Source organism: Hemibagrus wyckioides, linkage group LG11, assembly GCF_019097595.1.
Source record: "Hemibagrus wyckioides isolate EC202008001 linkage group LG11, SWU_Hwy_1.0, whole genome shotgun sequence".
NCBI lineage: Eukaryota > Metazoa > Chordata > Actinopteri > Siluriformes > Bagridae > Hemibagrus > Hemibagrus wyckioides.
This window is the reverse complement of record NC_080720.1, coordinates 3,867,352-3,873,351: the sequence shown is the minus strand read 5'-3', so window position 1 is coordinate 3,873,351 and position 6,000 is coordinate 3,867,352. Positions and strand designations below refer to the sequence as shown.

The 6,000-nt window shown below is 39.6% G+C and overlaps 1 protein-coding gene across 1 annotated transcript in view; it reads right to left on the bottom strand.

The window, feature by feature from the left end:
• LOC131361653 (G-protein coupled receptor 22) overlaps positions 1-1,387 on the bottom strand; it is an 8,985-nt gene extending 7,598 nt beyond the window's left edge. Inside the window, exon 1 of the mRNA XM_058403056.1 lies at positions 1,201-1,387. The gene's annotated coding sequence lies outside the window, so the exon portion shown is untranslated. The remainder of the gene's footprint in view (positions 1-1,200) is intronic.
• Between the last annotated feature and the right edge of the window lie 4,613 nt (positions 1,388-6,000).

Below are 6,000 nucleotides of genomic sequence, written 5' to 3'. Positions count from 1 at the left end.
TTTCTTTCTTTCATCCATTTTCTCATTCATTCATTCATTCATTCACTCATTCATTCATTCATTCGTTCATCCATTCACTCATTCATTTATTCACTCACTCATTCATTCACTCATTCTTTCATTCACTCATTTATCCATTCACTCACTCACTCACTCATTCACTCATTCAATCACTCATTCATTCATCCATTCATTCATTCTCTCATCAATAGTAAGCACTTTATCCTGGTCAGCGTTCTGTAGCCTGTCCGGGGAACACTGGGTGTGAGGTGGGAATACACCCTAGATAGGGCACACACACACACACACACATACACACACACATACACACACACATACACACACACACTTTAGCATAGCCAGCATGGTTGAGTGATGGGAGGAAAAACAAGAACCCGGAGAAAACCCACATGGATACGGGGAGAGCATGTAAAGAAACTCCACACAGACAGTAACGTGAGGTGTGAGGTGCGTCCACAGCTCAATTCAGTCCCCTAAATTTCCTGGACAGCGCTTCACATTTCTGTAATGTATTATTATTTTAATTTCATTGCATTATTAACCAGATGAAACTGAGGTGTTGGAAAGGAGCATAAAAGTTGATGGAACACCTCTAAACGTGCAGCATCTTATTCCTTTCCCTGCAGTTATGTAGATTACATAAGGGATGCATGAGCATGATGCTGATGATGAAGGTGATGATAATAATCATTTATGACACAATTATGATAGTCTACTTTGGATAGTTCCAAAAAAATTTATACATAAAATAAAAAAAAAAATGTGGACATTAAAACAGTAGCAGAAAAATGCCAAGCACAACAGCAGTAGTGGTATTCTGTAACGGGACACTGTAACAACACGCCGCTTCACTGGCTGTATCTTTATAGATGTGTTTTAAAAAAAAACGCTGAAAACTATGAATCTCCAATTTTCATCCTTTCTCCTATCCGGCAGCTCCACAGGCTACATGAGGTTGTAACCCAGCCGGTAAACGGATCGCGCCGGTGTTATTAACCTGCACAGCCGAGCGCTCGCCACTGATGGAGCGCAACGCGTCAAGCTTCACGCGCTATTTCTCTTCACAGTCTGCTATAACGATATAAACGTGAATGTATCTTTTTAATAATAATAATAATAATTAAAAAAAAACCCATATCTATATAAATTACGATGCCCCGAGAGATGGTTGTTACTCACCTCGTCCCGCGTGCAGGAGTCGCGGAGTCACGCGACGGGATTTCTCCCCTCCCCGCTGCTAGGCTACATGGCACTGCGGCGCGCCGCGCTCCTCCTCGCGCCACTATGCGCTCTGGCCATCCGCGCGCGTGACGTGACCATCATGTCATGATCTCGCGCATCACACGGTCGAGTACATCAGCGGGGATCTTACGGCACCGGAGGCGTTGAGCGCGCGCGCGCGCGTCTATGCGTGCTTGCGCGTGCTCTTTTTATTATTCTTATTCTTATTTATTTATTTACTTCCAGACATAACCAGTGTTACATCCGGATTGTTTGTTGTCATTTGGACACACACACACACACACACTGTGGTCAACTAATTCAAAGCATGCATTCTTCCTTTTTTTATATATAATAATAGTAGTGACATTAGACTGAAAACAATAGATGCCATCATTAAATCCCGTGATGACCGGCTGTATAAACCCTGGGTGAGATTCCAGCCCATGGCAGGACACCATGTACACCGATCAGCTATAACATTATGACTACCTGCCTAATATTGTGTTGGTCCCCCTTTTTTGCTGCCAAGGTGTGCTCTGGTGTCTGGCACCAAGATGTTAGCAGCAGATCCTAGTGGGGATACTTACGGGACTTAAAGGATACTTTTGATAGATACTGACCACTGCAGACCGGGAACACCCCACAAGAGCTGTAGTTTTGGAGATGCTCTGATCCAGTGGTCTAGCCATCACAATTTGGCCCTTTGTCAAACTCGCTCAAATCCTTACACTTGTCTATTTTTCCTGCTTATAACATCAACTTTGAGGACAAAATGTTCACTTGCTGCCTAATATATCCCACCCACTAACAGGTGCCATGATGAGGAGATCATCAGTCTTATTCACTTCACCTGGTAGTGGTCATAATGTTATGTCTGATTGATGTACGCTCTCACACACTCATACACACCTGGGGCAATTCAGAGTCTCCAGTCTGCCTCATGCACCACATGTTATTGTGAAGGTTGGAGAAAACCAGAGCACTTGGTGTAAACCCACATGGACACAGAAACACAGGCTTGGGTTAATTTTTACACTTTTGTGGTGTAAATAAGACAGCAGAGTAACACGAGTACAGTGATATCACACAGCACTTCACAGAGAGGATTCATTACACTGACTACAGACGGCAGATTAAACAATGTGTGAAAGTTTGTGCAAAAGCAAACCGCAAGAACTTCAAATGTGGGAAAGTTTACCTGGCTTTTATCCTAAGTGACTTACAACTGAGTGACTGAGCAGTTGAGGGTTAAGGCCATCGCTCATGGGACTAACAGTAGTCACTTCTTGATGTTGGGATTTGAACTCAAGACCTTCTGATCAGTAGCCTGATACTTTAGCCATAAAGCCACCACTTTAAACTGCAGCAGCGTATCTGTGACTAATCTTTCCACTCTTTGTATGCATTTGTGTCCATTTGTATCTTACTAGCTACATCTGGAACATGGTTGTGACCATTATTTGTTTTTCATGTCATTCAGAATGAATTATATGGACAAATAACAGCCACAGCTTTAAGTAATTTGAGCATTTCTGGAGTTATGCCTTTTTCTAAATAAAAAAATAAAAAAAATCAATAAAGAGGGAATGTGTCATTGGATTCCACTGTAAATAGAAAAGAAAATAAATATTTTAACTTCATGAAAAGTTTGAGAAGTTCAAGGACGTGTATTTACAGCTAAGTTCGTATGAAAAGGACCCAGGGTCCTGATTTGTAGGCGGACACGACCCTCAAGCGTGTGCAAATATTTAATCATAGACATTCATTATATGTCCTTTATTTCACTGTTAAAGCCTTGTTTTTGTTCCTCACCCTGACGTCTTGTTGTCAGTTTTGTCCGCCGTAATCACACAAAAGACACCGATTCAGCGGATCGAGGTTAGTTTGAAAATCGCTGAAGTATTCCTTTAACTTGCTGCCCTACATTTCCCAGACAATTCTCCCAGGCAGTTCAAAGTTATTTTAATGCAATAGAGAAACAACAGACATCCACAATGACCAAGATAGGATGATAGATCAGAATCATCTAACAGAATTTCACTACAATCTCTATCAGGAAATCTAAGTGTGAAAAATTCAGTAAAACTCAAGTGGGAACTGGAATGGAAAAAAAATACACACTGGGAGCGAGAGAGTGAAATCTAAATATATGAATATATATGAAAGATTATCAATGTGAAAACAGTACCTGAGTGACAGATCTGGGGTGTTGGCCTAATTACTGTCAATGCATTGCAATGAGATGTGGGAAAGTGATTTGTGACATAGCCAAGAGAGAGAGAGAGAGCGAGAGAGAGCGAGAGAGAGAGAGAGAGAGTGCATATTGGAAGCAGATTGTTGGTAAAATTGGCTGAGATGACAAAAACAGGAAGTGAATCATAATAAATATTACAAAAAAATATTATACAAACAGTTGAAACTGAATTTTATACCCAAAATATTATGTTTATATTCTCTGTATAGCTCAGTATGTGTTGCCAGGTGAAGTGAATAACTCTGATGATCTCCTCATCATGGCACCTGTTAGTGGGTGGGATATATTAGGCAGCAAGTCAACATTTTGTCCTCAAAGTTGATGTTAGAAGCAGGAAAAATGGACAAGCGTAAGGATTTAAGTGAGTTTGACGAAGGGCCAAATTGTGATGGCTAGACCACTGGATCAGAGCATCTCCAAAACTACAGCTCTTGTGGGGTGTTCCCAGTCTGCAGTGGTCAGTATCTATCAAAAGTGGTCCAAGGAAGGAACAGTGGTGATCCGGTGACAGATTCATGGGCAGCTGAGGCTCAATTGGGGAGCTGGCCTGTGTGATCTGATCTAATTTAATTTATTTATTTAAATCAATCAATCAATCAAAACGTTATCATTTCTATAGAAACAACTTACACATGGACTCATGTAGTGGACGTATAAGACGTTTATTTAACGTTTATAGAAAGGATTCGTGAGTGTCGGCGGTTTGTAACAGTCTTCACTAGAGAGAGAGAGACAAGCTGTGATTTTATTCTATTAACCTTGAGAGAAAAACGAGAGGCTGCTGAGGGAATGAACGTTTATAGCTGCTATAATGTGAGCGAGAGCAGGAACTTTCACACATTAAATGTAACTATAAACAGATTAAAAGATATGGTGCAGCATTTTAGTATTTATGTGGTATAAAAGGGAAAGAACACTGAGGGATGACCTGTTAAAGGAAACAACACACCATTAAAATGTTTAATTCCTTATTAAACACTTGAATAACAGATTTCAGTCAATGTATAAACCTAATAAAAGCTTTATTCTGCTCTTTATAACTCACTATAAGTTTATATAATTAGTTTCTTATGTTTTTTTCTTCCAGGTTCATGTATTGGTCAGATGAACAGTTTTGTTTGATTTTTTGTGAACTGCTGACAATATTTCTCCTAAATTCAAAATATAACTATTGTTATTTAGAGTGTATATTTAAAGGAAATGACAACACATCGAAATAACCCAAGATCATGCAGTATATGCAGAGCTTTAATAACTCAAATAAAACTAAATGCAAATCATTTGTAAATAAATTGTGTTAATGCTTTGGATAAATAACATTAAGAGATCAGTATTTGGTGATCTGCATGTGTTTTGGCTCCATGATCTCCACCAGTTTCTCACATTGCTGTTGGGGAACTTTAAGCTTTGCTTGATCATCCATCTTCCTCTTGATGACATTCCAGAGGTTTTCAATAGGGTTCAAATCTGCAGACTGGGCAGTGGTCTGTTATATTTTTCCAGAGCTGTATCTATACATATATAAAAGAGACTGAAGACTGAAATATCTTAATAACTGAATAACACACAGAATAGTTCAGACAAATTGAAAATTTTTAATCATAGGTTTTTAACCACATACAAAATGACATCATCAAGTACAATCCACGTTATAAATATGTCTGAAAAATAGCACCATTTCTCTTTATTATTTTGTGAAGCAAAGTGAACATGCAATTCAAGAAACATTCGTTTTTGGATTCCACGCTGAAAAAAACAAAACACGGTTCTATATTTACAGCTTCTCTATACACCCGAGACTGACTGCGTACTAAAAATAGCAGCTGCAAATATGGCAGTGATTCTGCACATGTAAGCAGGCGTATCATCGCTTCTCTAATGTCATCGCAACCAGAGATGCAGACGTTTTCTAGTCAATCCTCAGCCCACGCTGACAAAACAATACAGATAGCACTGTTTAAAATGCGCTAATGCAAAATATATTAACTGTAAAGGCGAGTGATGATGGTGATTTGATCCACCAGCAGAAACCTGCTGCAGACTGTGTGTACTACAGGTCCTGCCTTTTATTAGCACCAGAGTTAAAAACAGAGGCAAAAACTGATCAACAAAAACACAGCATCCATGATTTTAGCGGGGATTCTGGTTCTGAATATGGAGTCAATGATGAAAGCTTAATACAGGGTGTACAAAAGTCTCCAAACAGAGGGGAAAAAATGAGCAAAATGTCTAAAATTTCAGCATTACTTAGTTTATAATATTACACCGATCAGGCATAACATTATGAGCACTGTGAGGTGAAGCTGATCTCCTGAGTATCTCCTCATCATGGCACCTGTTAGTGGGTGGGATATATTAAGCAGCAAGTCAACATTTTGTCCTCAAGTTGATGTGTTTGAAGCAGGAAAAATGGACAAGCGTAAGGATTTGAGCGAGTTTGATGAAGGGCCGAATTGTGATGGCTAGACCACTGGATCAGAGCATCTCCAAAACTGCAGCTC